The sequence below is a fragment of the Hippocampus comes genome, unplaced genomic scaffold, assembly GCF_001891065.2.
Source record: "Hippocampus comes isolate QL1 unplaced genomic scaffold, H_comes_QL1_v1.1 scaffold123, whole genome shotgun sequence".
Classification (NCBI taxonomy): Eukaryota; Metazoa; Chordata; class Actinopteri; order Syngnathiformes; family Syngnathidae; genus Hippocampus; species Hippocampus comes.
Window position 1 is genome coordinate 1,827,979 of NW_017804997.1, and position 17,288 is coordinate 1,845,266.

The following is a 17,288-nucleotide window of genomic DNA, read 5'->3' on the forward strand; positions in this document are numbered from 1 at the left end:
CTGGTAGCGAGCGTAGCGAGGCCACTCCCCCGCAAGCGAGCATTTGCTCTGGAGCAAATTTAATCCAGCTGCGTTCACACGTGCAGATTTGTTTCGGCGTAGCGTCGCAAACGAGCATTTGCTCTGGAGCAAATTTTTAAACCACCTCCCTGAGGTGGATCAAATTTGGTCCGGTATAAGCTCTTTAGTGGAGCTACGCCGGAGCAAATGTGCACGTGTGAACGCTCGACTGGATTTATTTCGGAGCTGCGTCGGACCAAACGTTGCCGTGTGAACGGGGCTTATCTGTCTGTCTGTCTGCCTGCCTGCCTGCCTGCCTGCCTACCATCCATTTTCTGTCATGTATGTCTCTTCCCTACAAGTCTGACAGCAAAGAAAACAAGTCTAGATCAAAGTTTTAAATCCCTAACTTTGGAATCAGCCATTGAGCATCATTCACACATTTGCATGTTTTCCCCTCCCACCAAGTACGCAGGGAAAAAAAAACATGTCAAACCACTAATCTCCCACTGTGTTTGGCTTTCTGGGACACCAGAACCCCAAGAGGAAGCTGCCTGAGCACTATAAACAACTCAAGTCAGTGTGATGGGTTTTTGTGGCAGAAAAGCGATCGCCATGCAGGTTCGTCTTCCAATGTTGGCAAGGAAAAGACGGGAAATGGCTGAGCGACTGGGATGGAAGGGCCGGGTTCATTTATTATCGCTGACTGGTCGGGATGAGAATCCTCCATTTTTCATGTCACCTCTCATTGCAGAAAAGGAACCTGTCACACACACAGAAAGAGGCTAATGTCATGAGGACATGCTGTTTCCACGGCAACTGGGAATGTATCCACTTCTTGATTTGTATATGAATAACCATCTTAATAGAAAGGTACTCTTTTGCCTCCTTCTCTTTTCAAATCTTCACGCATGCTGTTGGACGATCTACATATAAAACATGATTCCTTGTGCTTGGGCGTTGTATAAATGGGGTTCCTTGAGCCTGTGCGTTTGGAAAGTCTGAATAATGAGTGATTAAATAGAGAAGCAGAACTCAGTATCCGGGCGAGAATACTTCGGTGAGAGAGCTGTTGCCATTTAGACCGTTCAGGTATAGTTTGCCTTTGACGCGATCAAACCTGACTCGGGGAAGTTGAGGGGAGTTTTCGGAGAATCAGAGGGAATTTTTTTTTTCCTTTCACGCACTGCTGGAAAGTGATGAAGCCAATCAGTTGCTTGTGGTGGGAGAAAGTTCCCCCTAAGACCTTCTGATTTTCAAGAAGAACAATTATGTTATGTTCCCCGATCTTTCATTTTGGGGACTTCAGGTGGGCTGTATTCAGCAGCACGGCTCTCCAACTCCCTCATTCATCCTGGTATTGAGCCACGCTTCACTAACTCAATACCACCATCCTTTCCTAGATGTATTTACTTGGGGCAATACTTCTAACCATGTCTGTTTTACCGTCAGTGAAGCGGATGATTATGTACTTCATCAGCCTGATTCCCTTCAGTTTCAGAATGAATTACACACACACGCACACGATTTGATTTTTATACATTTCTCAAAGTCAGCCACTAAAATGGTCAAATCAATTAGACTAATAGATTCTCTCTTTTTGTTTTTTTTACCTGTTTGTGTCTGCATGGCTTTTGTTCGCGTGTTTTTAATTAATTGCTGGTAATTGTTTTATCGCCGTGAGAAGGTTGTATTCATGTAAAAGAAATCAAGATCATACTCATCAAGCCCCGGCTGTGACTTGCTAATAGGCCCGTAGGCAACTTGCAAATTGGTGCGTGGATGTGCGCTTGTTAAATGGTATATCACTACTACAACATTTACATGGGAGTCGGGTTCTCTCTGAGGATTAAAGGGATGCAACAAGTAAAACAGGACACATTAAGGCGAGGTTGTCGAGCACAGACCAGCGGTAGTGATTCAGGCAGTTCTGTTGCGGTCTAATGTCTGGAGGGAGTTGTTCAAATAAGAGGAGTGCACATAATCAGGCTGTATGACATGGTGTCTCCCCACATTAAGCACCTCCCAAGTACATCCCATAAGCGTGTCCAAAGAGATATATTGGTGAATTAACACTAATACACATGCATGTTAGTGAACTGGAATGCGGAGTTGCTGTGCAGGCACGATAAGATCCGGGAAGTAATCTGGCAAAAGTGGACCAGTTACAGTCAGAACAAAAACTGCTCGTACTTGACTGTCACCAGAAAGGCTGGCTGAGCTCAGTTCAAAAATTCATTTACAGGGACCAGAAGTCAAGTGGGGGAAATCCAGAAAAAAAAAAAAGCAAACAAACATAACCATTCTTAATAAATCCCAGCTGATCCATAGCAACTATATACCCTCTAAACTCAGCAAGAAACAAAACAAATCCTGTCGGGAGTATTCGGTAGTGCCAACATCTTTTCCCAGCCTCTCCCAATTAGCCTTCAGCCTGGGGAACTCAGTCGATCCTCATCTGCCTGTCACTGACTTCATTCTTCTAAAGGAGACGGCGGGGAGGAAGTCATGGGGAAGATGGAGCAAGAGGGCAAACAACCAAACAAATAGATGATTTTGTGTTTGGCTGCTAAGGGTGAAAAGGCAGACGGCAGTTTGGAAGGGTGAGAGGGAGAGAGACAAATTGTTCTCTGGATGATAAACCAAAACAAAATGGCTTGTCAGCCACACATGCACTCCTGGTGTCCGCTTCTTTCTTCCCATCAAATCATGCAACGTCTTTGATTTTCTTTTTCTCTCTTTCTGTCTTTCGATCTTCCTATGGAAAGGTCCTATTATTGTACCGCCCGGTAGGTTAGAGAATCCGGTCCAGATAATGAGCTGTCTAAAAAGGACCAGAGTGTAGTTTTTGACTCTCCCGAAGGCCCATTATGCTTGAATTTGTCAGAACCCTATTGACAAGGTATGATTGCTTGCCTCATTGATTTCCACCTTCTTTCATTTGTACCCACCAAAACAGAATATGTTTCCCTTCGAACCTGTAGTGGCAATGATTAATCCTCAAATTCCTTCTGCCTCTCTCAGATCTGTCAGTCAGAAACGACGAGAAGTCTCGGTATTGCAAGTTAGACAACAAAGGAAATTGCCCAGCCAACGACCCATAGCTAATTGATGTGGAGTTCCACACTGTGTCTGCAAATGTTTATTTTTTTTTAATAATCCTTTTGAAAGTGGCACCTAGCTTTGTCCTCACACGTGTAAATGATTGTGTTGTAATAGCATCTTTGTTGTCCGTGCTCTCTTGACTAATTAGTATTCCCCTTCATTCTTTTTTCTTGATGGGTGGTGTAATAACCAAACCACGGGGAGGTGGCAATGCTTTATAGTTTGAGGGAGCCTGCTGAGAACTGTGGGAGATGGGGAGGGCGGCAGTGAAACATACTCCATCCTTCTAGTAAACTCATTAATGCACAGTGAATAACAGCAGATAACACCCCCAAAATTAGGAGGGGGGGGGGGCTGACATGCTGATGTTTAAAAAAAAAAAGAAAAAGCACAAATTGAGATGTACACTAACACGTGAAGTAACATGGAGCCATTGTCCTGCATTGACCTGTCCATCCCTGCATAAGAAAAGATAAGGTGGATAAAATGGATCAATCATCCCGACATTTCTTTTCAGGTTGTCCTTTTTTTTCAGACAGGCTACAGTAGTTAAAACCCCATAACCTGAACCAAGGCCAGCCAGGAATGCACCTTCAGTACACTGTTTCTCACATGAGGAATGAGTTTTTTTGATTAACCTTCCTCAGGACTGATGGAACACAACTATGAGTTTACACATTGTGATGTAATCTACAGCTGAGCCCGGGGATGGGCTGTTATACTCGAAGGAGTGCAGAGAGACAGATATAGATTGAATAGAAGTGGTTTGGAGTAAGAGGGAAAGGATTGAACCGGGATGAAAAGGATATACTCTGTAGGAAAAAAACCCCAACAAAACAACAAGAGGATCCGCCATTCCATTCCACATATGCTGCCTGTGTGTGTCTGCGTGTGTGTTTCACCCGTCTAGTTGGAATAAAAACAACACCATGCATGACTGCAGGCATACTGGTGGGTCAGTATCTTACGGTTGTGCAGGGAGACCGAGAATAAACATCAATAACAACTGCCACAGTCAGCAACAGCCGCAGCGATTTTGGCGGCAGCGGTGTTGTAGATAAACCCACATCGCGCGCCCCGGAGGAGCCGAGGCTGCATTCACGAGAGTGGCTATGACTCATTGGTGGGCTGTAATGACCACACATGGCCATTAACTAGGTGCGGGGTGAACAGCGTAGACGTCAGCCCCCCCCAAGCACCACAGAGCTGAATGCTGCCCGTTTATGACTCCAACCTGATGTGTGTCTAATGAGCCCCTTGGTAAATTTTGTTTGAGAGCAACAATCGCCCAACTTTACCAATCTGGCGGAATTGTAATGTGTGTAGGATGAAGGGAGATTGATTTTGAAGTTCTCTGTGAAACATCCATCCATCCATTTTCCAATCCGCTTATCATAAAGATTCCTCCCCAACCCCCCCCCCCCAAAAAAAAAGACAGATGAATTCAATTTAAAACCAACAGGCGGCACATTTTGTTCTTTGATTGAATTGGAATATTCAGTAACAGTGATGCCATCATGTAATTTTAAAATGACAAAAAAAAAAATGTGAAGCGTAAAACTGTAAAAAAAGTAATTTTCATGATACAATACAAAACAAAGGGATGGTCATTTACATATAGCCTGAAAAAGGATGGGGGAGTTTCGCTCCGGATGATCTAAATTCCTGTTCCAACCAACCATCCATCCAAATTTTCAATAACACCTGTACAGATTAGCATCATAGGTAACTCGAGCATATCGCATCTGTCTTTGGATCAGAGGTATCGTCCACGCTGGAGTGGTTGCAAGTGTTACAATGAGCAGAATACTGTAATCCTGCCTGGAGGAAATGTGTCATCGCGGAGGTGTGCTTGAATGTAGTTCAACCTCCCATAGTTGATGCAGTTTGTTCTTCCTTAGGCCTTGTGCAAACATTATATATAGATAGATAGATAGATAGACAGATAGATAGATAAAATCTGTTTCAGGCCCTGCACATAAAGACAAAGATAGAAAAAGAAATATTTAAGGATTTAGGGCTTATTGCGTGTGGTCTCGTCTGATTATCTCAACACCTCACAGTTTAAGATCCTGTCCCATCCATCAGTTTTGAAACTAAGTCCTCTGAGCCAGAAATCTTGCATGATCACACATAATCTCACAAAGGCGAAGAAGAAAAAACACTTCCGGATATGTGCCGATGTTACCTGAGTATTTCCAAAGAGGACTGGCGGCGGGAGTGTCGGAAGGTGCCAATGTTGGCAGACAAAGACCCGCTTTGGAAAATATTTCTAGTCATCTGCGGAAACACACCTTAATTTAAAAAAAAAAAAACACAATCCCTTCAAGAAAAAAAAATGTAACAATCAATAAATGGAAAATGATTTATTTCCAAATAGTTAGCCAGTATGCAAGACAAAATAACGTCTTCCTCCCTTTCCATCTGGACCAAACTTTAGTTGGACAAGAAATGCCGCAAGAAATCCTCACATGATGTTTTTTTTTTTCTCTGTTCAGCATCAACTCTAATCTATTATGCTTATTAGTCAGTATTAAAATATTAAAATGGGACAAGCCAGACACGTCGGCCAGTTCTTTTAAGCCCGTAAGAGTGTCAGCGGACTCTCATTGGAGATCTAAGTCCCCAGGTGGGAGCACTTTTGTGTTGCCATATTTCACTCTAAACCTCTGAGCTTGTTAGAATTCCCTGTCACGATCCATTTCGTCTAAGCTCCCCAAATAGGGCAGGGGAAATATAGGCTTGAGTTTTTTTTTTTTTTCAAAAGTAGCTGTTTAGGAAAAGATTTATAGCGGGATCCAAGTGAGTGTGAACATCAAATCGCATTGAGATATCGCTGCATAAAAGCCATTCGAAAAGCAGTAAAAATCAAGAAAAATGACCAAATCAGCATGTTTCGACTGCCAAAACCCTCATGGTGGGTGATGAAGCTACAGGGAGGAGGAAACGAAAACACATGCTTGTCGGAGCATTTCACATCAAATTGACTCGGAGCAAAGCTAACCAGAACACATGCAGTTTGTTTTGAGCTTGCTTAATGCTTTACTCCGTGGGCAGGTCTGACAACTTCATTGCCCTCGGTGTCTCTTCTGACACCGGTCACTACCTATCAATCACTACTCGATCTTCGTCTATGCTCGCTTATTCAATCGACCTTTTATTTCTGCATCCTTGTTCATTACCTAAAATAATGTTGCCTCACTGAGTCCTGATTTACATTGAAATGACTTCATTTTAATCAGTTTTGCTTATCCAATATAATATTTTTTAAAAATACAGTATCCTGTCAGTGTCCCTACTTTGTTAGGTCCTTAGTTTAGTGTTAACCCTATAATGCCATTTGTATCATATTTGATACATGCATTTTCATCATGTAGCTCATTCTTTATATTACATGAAATCATCTGTATCAAATTTGATACTGCAGGTTTAAAATATGATTTTCCCCAAATTATCATTTTCAGATGTAATCTACATAATGCCTATCAATGTGATACGCCAAATATCTAAAACAACATGATATGGCAAAAATATTTTTGTGGATTTTTTTATAAGGGTTAATGAACATCTCAGTTCCCAAAAATCAGATTTTTCTGGCTATTCCTTGATGGGTCAGGCATTACAGGGCTAATCCTGAAATTTTCAGGAGATTTAGAGATATATAAAGGTCACATTGTTGTATATGTGCGATATTTGGAGGGATGGCGCTACACGGGGGCTAAGGAGGAGCTACAGCCCCTTCAGACATCTACGTAGCTCCAGCTAAGCCCCTCCAGAATCTTATTTCATATTCTAAAATGTATTTATAAATGACTTTCTCAGACGCCTCTATTTATCAGTCTAGAACCCCCATTAGCCCCAGGAGAGAAAAAAAAATGTGTCGCCGTCCCTGCGTATTTGCACACATCACTGCAATATTAATCAGTAACTCTTAAAAAGCTCTTTGGGTGACTTTTTGGCACTGCTTGAATATTTGAATAATGATACAAGAAGGGAATCGTTTAATTTCTTAGGAAAATATGTTTCTTGCATGGCAAATAGAGCAAACCGAGGGCTACTTTTATTCTTGGCACTGATTCTGAACATCTGGTTGGATTTTGTTGTTTCCTGTGTTGACTTATGGATTGTCTGTGTTTCACTAATTGATTACTTGACACATTCATTTCCTAGTTTTTAGTATGAGGTTACTGATGTTTTTCGAGAGTTTTCAGATCATTTTTCAGGCAAAAATTCCAGTTTCCAAGACCTGTTACAGACTGCACAGTGACTCATGCACTTAGCACATCTGGTCACATTGTTGTCTGGGATTTCTCCTGGTTCTTTTGCCTCCTTTCAAATTCCCAAACATGCAAGTTAGGTTAATTACAGACTAAATTGTCCAAAGGTGTGAATGTGAAAGCCTTATTTTTTTTTTTTTGTGCATATGTGTCCTGTGTTTGCCTAACGACGAGACGAGTGTATACCCAACTTAATGTACCTCAACAGGATACGTGATCAAAAATGAATGGTGTTGCATGCTTGTTGTTGTATGAATACTAGATGAAGGCCACAAGAAGATGCACATTTAATAAAACAGCTTCCCGTTATTTAATAAAATGGCACTCAGTGTTAGCCTGCAATGTATTTCAGGAAATGTTTCCATACTGTTGATGTAATTTACATGCTAAATTATGTATAGGTTTTGAGAACAAGTATGTTTATAGTCCTAAATTTCACAGTCAGTTGAACACACACTCCCGAAATAGGCAGATGTGCAATGCTGGAGGGGATGTCTGCTTAACTATGCATCATCATTTTTCCTAAAGCGAAAAATTCTTCAAAGAAAAGCAAATCCCAGCAAATGCGAAGTAACTCTTCATGTTTGGATTCCTTTTATCCCGGTTTTTGCCCCAAAACAAGAAAGCCTTCGAAAACTGCCACATTTTGGTGGGGCCTGCCAAAATGTATGGGTGTTCTTTATGAACATGAGGCTGATGCTGATGCAGCTTTGCTCGACTCAGTACGTATCAGCTTCCAAATCTTGCACTGTGAGAGAGCTGGACACAAGGCAGACAGAAGCACAGAGGCCTGTGGCAGGGGCTGGATAAGATGGATCACATGAAAACAACCCAAGCGGACCCGAAATGGAGATTGGAGCAGACAGCGAGGAGTGTAGCAGCGAAATGTTGGTGTCTGGCTAAGGCAGAAAGGCAGCGGGGCCTCAGGCCAGATGCTCTTATTTAACATCTCCAACCATTCATGCTGCCTCGAGCCACCATTGGACATTAAGGGATTCTTCATCATCGACTTTTTATATGACTGACAGCTATCTTTATTGATTGACGCTTGGGAGACTGGCAGGCTGCTCAGAGAGGGGGTGGGAGAAGAATAATTGAGTCTACCCCTGGTTGGCTGGTAGAGATAACTTATCCAGCTTCCAGTTTGTGTGGACAATGCAGAAATGAGACCAGTTTTGGGAAAAATCCATGTGCTTGACAGAATTCTCATTTACATTAACGCGACTACAAATTTTCTTCCATCTCATTGTTGTTCATCTTTTTTTTTCCAGGCAGTACATGCATAAAATAGTAAATTTGTATTGTAACAGTTGGTCACCTACAGCAGCTCAGTGTCAGTGTGACAGCACTTTGCTGTGATCAAAATTTTAAACGCAAAAGAGGTTATTTTACACACCATGTCCCCCCCCCCCCCTTAGTTTCTCTGGTTGTGTGATTTATACTCCGGTGTGACTCGTACATATTAAAATTACATACCTGTCAACCTCGGCTAATACCTGCCCTTATAAATGATTACGATTCCCCTTACAAAGCAACAAAAACCCGTACAATGGTTTACCGCGCATGCGCACATCATGCTTTATTAATCCGACCGTATGCAGCAATGAAAAAAAATATACGATTGAGGATTACTTTTGCTGGTTTGCCGTGACAATAGTAGCGATCGACGACGGCATTGTCGTTGGCTACCAGCAGGTGAGACGATCTGGATTTGAGCCAAAATGGTCTTGATAAGATCGGTTCACAATTGTTTTTTTTTTTTCCTGTATAAAAGTTGTAATAGGCCGTACATGATTTGAAATGCAAAAAAAAAGGTAAAAAAAACGGGGAAAACGAAAAAGTTGCAAGGTGTGAAATTAGAGCTAGCACTAGCACCCAAAGTCCTCATTCTCTATGCATGTTGACTTTCTCTTGGCAGTTGGAAAATACTATTGGTGCATTACCAAAAGTGGCCAAAAGGTGGTGGTAATGCACCAAAAGTATTTGCAAGCCACCAAAATACAAATGAAGATGAACACGAAAACACAGTCAAATATTATTGCCGCTGGCCTTAGAATGCTCATAAGATGTCAGTAATGCAACAAAAGTATTTGACAACGGCCAAAACAAAGTCGAAGAAGTAGTCGTCCTGACAACTAATGTGTGGCATATCGTAGTTTAGCATGTGACTTCCTTATCCGCCACAACAAGAATTTACATGACACCACCAAAATGTGGAATAACCTTTCAACAGAACTCCAAAAAAACCAACAAGAGTATCGAAATAGCACCGCCATTTCATTACATTTAAAGTGCCCTTTTGAGCAATGCTGATAAACAACATCCAAAGCTGATACCCATTTTAATTTGCAGCAGATACATTATATCTGCACCGAGTTCATCCTATTGATTTAATGTAAGCTGCCTCTGTGGGAGAAATGGCATTTATTGACATAACACACAGCATTGAATTTTAAATAGATTTCGCAGGAGAACACTCCTTGTAATTTTTCTGTATGTACAGCCAGATAATCTTAAAGGCAAAATCACGCATCTGCGATTCAACTGTGGCTGTGTCATATTAAGTGAGAGGTGAAGACTTGATGAACCGTATAAATGTCCTTGTCAACTCTTGAACTCCAGAGCTGAGGAGCAGGAAGGTCTTCCCCATTCAAAGGAAAGCTGCTTTGCAAAAAGTAAAAGTAGAGTCAACAAGGAGCTTGGATTAAGCATCCAATTTTCTGCTTCGGTAGGCATGTGTGAAAATACTGAGCCACATGATTGATACATCTGCAGCCCTCAATTTGGAGTTGACTACGGACAGACTGATGGGTTAAGCAACCGACCGACCGATGGACAAACGGATGAATGAATGATATGTGTGTGTGATTTTCTTCACAGCGCCGAATCAGTCATCGACAAGCTGTCCAAACCTCAAAGTAATTTAGAGATCCTGCAGCAGAGAGTTTGTCTGAGTTGTGGCATTTCTCTCTCTACCCTGCTTCCACATGAATTCCCCCATCAAAATTCCAATTTCAGTTTGATTTTCAAGTCATCGTCGCATATCTGATCAGCAGTTCCTTCAACTTTAGTAATTGCATTCTAAAATAACGTTCGGTTTCACTGAGCTAATATTTGTCTTGGGTGGATGTGACCCAGCATCTTTTGACCTGCCAATAGATGTTGCAGCGCTGCGTTACAAAACAAAGTATCCCACTTGAGTTGTTTTTTTTTTTCTCCGTAACAAGACCCCGCTGTACATTTTTCAACTGATCTTTAACAAGCCCTGCAGCATGTCACCTTTCCCAATCATCAGGGAGCAGCATGCTATGGGGAAATTATGTCGACCGCACAGTGGTGGTGAAGCACAGTAACTGATGAAACAAGGTGAAAGAAATACAGCATAATCATCACATCCAGCCATCATGCAATATACGACGGGATAATACGTCTATATACAGTGGTAGCTCGACTGACAACCGTCTCTTCATACGAAAATTTCAACTTACGAAACGTCTCAACAGGAAAACATTGCCTCTTGTTTCGAAAGAAATTTCAACATACGAAAGGTAAAACTACAGTATGGAGTGCTTCTCACAGCTCCGAGTTTCCTGAATGCAACATACTTATAACTGCTCTGCCAGTGGCGATTCCCGATCATAATCCTGGCATTCCATTGGCTAAGAGGGACTTCTACCGTATATGTCGATGCCAGTGTTTCTTAACTATTTCATTCCACAAGACGCACTTGTACGTCTTTTTAAAATTAGGCCCCGCCTACCAAGGACGTACTTGTACGTCTAAGTGATTTTTTCTTATGTCATTGAGAGGAGGAGGGTCTTATGCAATCTGTGAATGAGAATAAGCCGCTTGCATTGTAAATCATGTAAAAAAGCGACCAGTAGGTGGCAGTGGTGCCTCATGTGCTTGAAATGCATGCTTTTACAAAAAGCTCTTTTCTCTGTTTTTTGCCCAGGAATCGCCATTTTCATGAAACTTAACCATTTTGTAATGCCGATTGCTGAAGAATGGAAAAAGATACTGAAAGAAGAGAGTCCAAACTTTATTTTGGTAGGCTCGATGTTGATATAGCATTGGAACCAAATATTCTGTGGGCCTTGCAAGATCAGTCAAAATCCAGTAAAACGCTGGGATTGAGGGGGTTGCTCCAGTGAAAATGGCTGGGATTGAATGAGTTAACCTTGTTCGAGGTACCGAACCCATCCAGTTCATATGCACGTTCACCGAACCCTTCATTAGTGTCTGTGTGTGTAGATAGATAGCTCTGTCTATGCGGCGTCCTCATCAGTGGCCCTTCGGGCCATAAGGTGTTCCGATAGTTTTAAGTAAATGTGAATCACTCAGAAAAAGTGATCACCAGTCGGGTGATCGCTCGCTATGTTGATGTTTTCCTTGGACATTTTCAAAGGATTGTTCACAGTCAACAAAAGCAAACGTCCTTGGATCAGTTTCTTTACAAAACGCCAGGCAAAAAAAAAACAAAAAAAAAAACACTTCTGAGAGAGAACATGGACCAAAGAGGGCAAAAGACGATGAGGACGCTGTTAAAAGTTAAATGACCATCATTTTGATTCTTTATTCTTTGTTTTTTACATTATGCACAAATCTCATTTGTTATGCAATAATCTCATTGTAACATGTCTTTGTTGCATATTTTGATGCGTTTTTATGCTTAAGGAAACATTTTTGTCGGATTACGGCATTACATTGAAAACGCGTCTCTACTTACAAAACTTTCTCGTGAAGAAATTTCTTCCAGAACCAATTAATTTCGTAAGTAGAGGTATCACTCTACAGTGATTCCTTGCTACTTTCCGATTTCGTTATTGTGGCTTCAGTCTATAACGGAGTTTTCATTTGTGACCATAACTTCATTTATTACGGCTACGGCTTGACCTCTCAATTTCACAGATTTTCTTCCTATTTTTCTTCCTTCTAAGTCGGATAAAATGTGAGGCCATGAATATTACAGCGCGTCACACTCCAAAATCCCCATTCCCTAATCGTGGGTGCGTTGGGAAATCCCTTCGGATCGCACTGGTTCACTCAGACCATGTCGAAGCTCAGAACGTTGTTCAAATGTGGCATTTGGTTAGTCAGACTGCTGCAAAAAATGACCTACCAGATCCCAGTGCATCAGGCAGTACAAGGAAAGTTAAGATTTGAGGCACGATCCGCTGATCATGGGCTGCCTTCAGAAATGATTGTTAGGTTTCTTTTTAATCAGTCATCGAGTTAAACTTTAAAACACAACTCAGCAAATGAACGGTCTGAGCTATTTTATAATAGGGTGTAAATCTTTCAGGGTGGCAAATGAGAGCAGTGTGCAAGCAGGTCGTCTTTCGTAACTCTTGCCACCGAGCGACTTGGAAGGGGACATGTTTATCCACATGAGCAAATGGCAAAGCATTTGGACGAAACAAGTGGGGTGCCCAAACAAAACCTCGCCTCTGCGAATTAGATGCTCATTTGTCTCGCTTCCATCACAAACATTGTTTTAACTCTGTTTTACAAAGGCATCTTCGGCCGGATCATGCTCAGAGATAATCACACGGCTCGAGCTCACAAAATGTAAACTTGCTGCTGTGAATTGTCCGAATGTTTCGATTGAAACATTAGCTGCCCAACGGAGGGATGAGTGTAGCAGCCGTTTGCCTGTATCCAGGCAACAAGAAAACCACAGAACTCTTCGATTTTTCCCTTTTGCTCCAGGAATCCCCACCACCCATCTTTCTAAAGGAAAGAAAATAAAATAAATGCTCCATTTTAATACTTTCAACCCTAAATGACTGTAAACATGTACGGTTGTTCGGCTTGATTCCCCATGCGGAGAGCACTGGGTGTGTTTTACGGCTCTCCTTGAGCAGTGATGAAATGTTTACCGGTGGCGTGACGGGTGGCTGTGAGTGGGAGGACTTGCTTGCGCCGAGTGATTGGGAGGAAGGAGGAGTAGGCGGATGAGATATAGGTGGAGCTTCATGCCATGCAGGCTCAACCCCCACTGAGATGAATCAAACGCGGGTGCAAAGTTTGCCAATACCGTGTGTTTTGCCTTGAGCGTGTGTCTACATTTATACAATGTCACGGCGCACACCTGCACTTTGTCATTGGGACTGCTTCTGATTTAACAGACAATTCTCCTTTTCCACCCACCAGCCTTCAATTTGCAGTCATTTCCGGACATCAGGCTTATGTAACCTCCACTTATTTCATGACGCTTGGTGTTCAGCGGTGATGCTTTGCAAATGAGTTACCACAGAAACAAGGCTGCATTTTTTTTTTCTTCTCCATTTTGCTGCTGGAAAGATGTGCGCCTTGAACAAGTGTCCTGTCCTGTCCATGTAGAGATTTCGCATGTCGCTGACTATGTTTACATGCGTAAATAAACCGAGTTACTGATATAATTCGGTCCCTTCATTCTCTGGGCTGTCCCTGTTTGCACTGGGTTCAACTCAATCTTTGGTCAAACTACGTCTGCCTCCTAATGCGACGTGGAGACAATGCCCCCGTTCAGCTCATTCAACTTCTCTCGTGAATAAAATTTTGCAGTGACAAAGACGGAGCATATGCCGAAAGCCGGATCAAATATTTGATCGATGGTGGAATATTCCTGATATAAGACTTTGGTTTCCAAACGGATATATCGTCTCAATTTTTAAAAAGTGGAACATGACAATTTGGTTGTCTATGTGTTAAAATGTGATTTTGTTAATGCATGCTAACTGTACACATATGGACGTGTCCTTGAGCAAGAAACAAAGCATCTAATAACTTCTGATGAGCAGATTGGAACTGTGCATGATAGCAGCCACCATCTGTTTAGCAATGCGTGGATCAATGAGGCAAAAAAAAAAAACAAAAAAAAAATTACGGTCAAAAATCAAAGTGTCATCTTACCCGCCCGTGCATTGCGAAAACTTTGTTCCTTCCTTTGAAATGTGAGTATCCTCACTCCATCTACACTCATCCCAAGACTTTGTGACAGAGTAGATGTCAGTGGTCATGGATGACATTCCTGGTGCAAATGTTGTGGCAGTAGTCATAGAGGTGAGGGTCTCGGTTAAGTGACATGGGTGAAGGACCCCCGGGGAATGGGTTTCTTCAATACTTGATTCTCCAGTTCAAGGTGAAGCAAGAAGCATCATGTATTGACGAGAGTTGCACTGGGGTGTGCTCGGATGTCATCAACCCTGTTGATTTTACAATTTTACTATGCTTCCAATGAGCATCTCTCTCTTTTTTTTTTTTTTGGGCCGTTGAGGTAAGAAATCGCTGAAGTTTCCAGATTTTTCCTTGGTCACATGCTTTTAATTATACCTAAATTACGCAAGCCTCTGGGAATTGTTTAGACATGTCCAATCTTAATCCTAAATGTTGCCCGTGTGTAGAAACTCGCACTTAATCATGTCATATATTGTAGTATGGGGAAGATTACAGTATGAGCATTATATTATGTGGCTTGACATTTTGTTAGGTAGACTCAACATCTATTTAAAAAAAAAAAAACTATATATATATATATCCAAATAATTTTATTTCATGCAACCACTTGACAAAATACAAGTACTTTCAACACACCTTTTTTGTCGGTGTATGAGACACAACTGTCCAAACAAAACCAAAATATTTCAACTACTAGATGCTTACTGTGCTCCGAACTTTGGCCCATGTTGGCCAAAGGATGTCAAATACCGGTACCTTTTTTGGAGACATCTGAAAACTGTTGTAAATGTTGTTGTTGTTGTTTTTTTAAGCACAAGGTTTTAACATTCATTCATTCATTCATTCATTTTCGGAAGCGCTTTATCCTCACTAGGGCCGCGGGGGGTGCTGGAGCCTATCCCAGCTGTCTTTGGGCAATAGGCAAGGGACACCCTGGACCGGTTGCCAGCCAATCGCAGGGCACACAAAAACGAACAACCATTCGCGCTCACACTCACACCTAGGGACAATTTGAAGTGTTCAATCAGCCTGCCATGCGTGTTTTTGGAATATAGGAAGAAACTGGAGTACCCGGAGAAAACCCACGCAGGCCTTGGTGGAACATGCCTTCAGTATCCCTCAGTGTAGACTACACCGTGCTGCGCTTCAAAGACTTCCATGCAGCGGTGCATGAACAGGGTGGTTTCTAAAAATGTCCTATTGCGCCCCAGTTTTATAACCACCTATGATAGAGGAATAGCATGCTTGTTTGGAGGAGACGTCGGTAAAACTAACAGGCCACTTGTTAATTATATTCACGCTGCAAGGCACAAGCACACGAGCAGACATGGTGCAGCTGTAGTGTAAATGCAGTGCATGTTGATCAGGTTTATTGATTAGCTGTGATTGTCTGTCAAGCAGTTCAGGGTGTCCCCCGCCTCCTGTCCGAAAACAGCTGAGATAAGACTCTTTGTGAGAGCTATTACATCATTCCATCCATGACATTGTTGTATTTTTTCCTCATCATAGAAAACATACTTAGCGCCAATAAAAGCGACAGAGGATGTAAACAAAATGCCAGCACTTTGTTTACTCTCTTGTGCTTGATTGTGTTTTGCGTGTCCATCACTCTCTGACCAAAAGGGGTCGATTGGAGGAGCATGAGAGAAACGGCGAAGATAAGATAAGACACCCCTTTAAGCACCTCTACATCCATTAAGGGGGAGATTATAGCTTCAGAGCTAGTTATTTTTGTCATTCTTTTCATGGAGATTGTGCTGAAAATCCAGAAGTGTGGCCCCTCTGGTTTCAATTTCCTTGCTAATAAATTCACAAGCTTTTATTCCTTGTCCCAATATCATGGCAAATTAAAATTCATTGAGTTTCAGCATGTTCATTAGGCTCTGGAGGTGAGCTCTCTCTCTCTTAGAGGATGTGGTGCTTTAGTAGCACTTGCCTTCCTCAAATGAATGACAAATCAAGTGTCAGTAGAGAATGCAGATCAAGCGTAAACTTGTTTTGTATATCTGTTCTGTGGATGTTTGTTTCATGTTTATGAACACAGACATATCCAAAGTAAAAGTCAACATTTTGGATGAAATTGAAGACTTTCGGATTTCACTGGGAGCAGGTCATGTACTATGACAAAAAAAAAAAAAAGGAACAGATAGAATACTTTGAGGGGACTTACATAAGGTTTGTTTCAAAAACAATGTCAAAATAGTCTTCATTCTATGTTGCATGTCCATAAATATACATTTAAGGACAAACAATTGAATTAGAAAGTCATTAAAAATATTCACTAAACCAGACCCATTCCCACGAACGGCCTATGTGGAGGCGTTGCCACCCACCAAGATGCACGAAGTGAATCTGCAAGTTTTTGCGGTGTTGCATTGAGTACTATGGCATGAAAAAGTTTGCACATACGGTCTGTGTTTATGTGTGCCTTGCGATTAGCTGACAACCAGTTCATGGCGCCTGCTGCCCAAAGGCAGCTGGGATAGGCTCCAGCACCTTTGTGAGGATACGCAGCTCATATTACGGATGTATGGGTAAATATATGCCCTTTCGACATCTAAAATGAAGATCAAATTTATTCAACTTTTTTTCACATTTTCATTTCTGCTGCAGACACCCGTTGAACTGGGTGGCCCGTTCAATGTAATATGTCCGTATCCGCCAGAGTGGACGTGGCCATTGTATTAGCCGTAAAATCAACAAATAGTACTCTAAAAATTGAGATTGAATGACATAACAGATTCAAAAGCAAAGATCTGGTATCAATCCAATGAGGTCTGACTTGATGATGCATCTCCAGGGAGCAAATACCTTCAATTTGCGGGGGGGGTCGACATACTCAACATGGTGTCTACTCTAAAAAGCAGCATTCAAGACTTGAATAGGAGCAGCAGTGCTGTGCAAAGAGAATATATGGACCAAAAATATACTCTTTGGAGGATATTAAGAATCCCCCCCCCCCCA

At 41.8% G+C, this 17,288-nt stretch overlaps 1 protein-coding gene across 1 annotated transcript in view; it reads left to right on the forward strand.

The window, feature by feature from the left end:
• Positions 1 to 17,288, forward strand: part of LOC109530232 (leucine-rich repeat transmembrane neuronal protein 4) — an 83,637-nt gene that overhangs the window by 20,787 nt on the left and 45,562 nt on the right. The window lies entirely within an intron of this gene.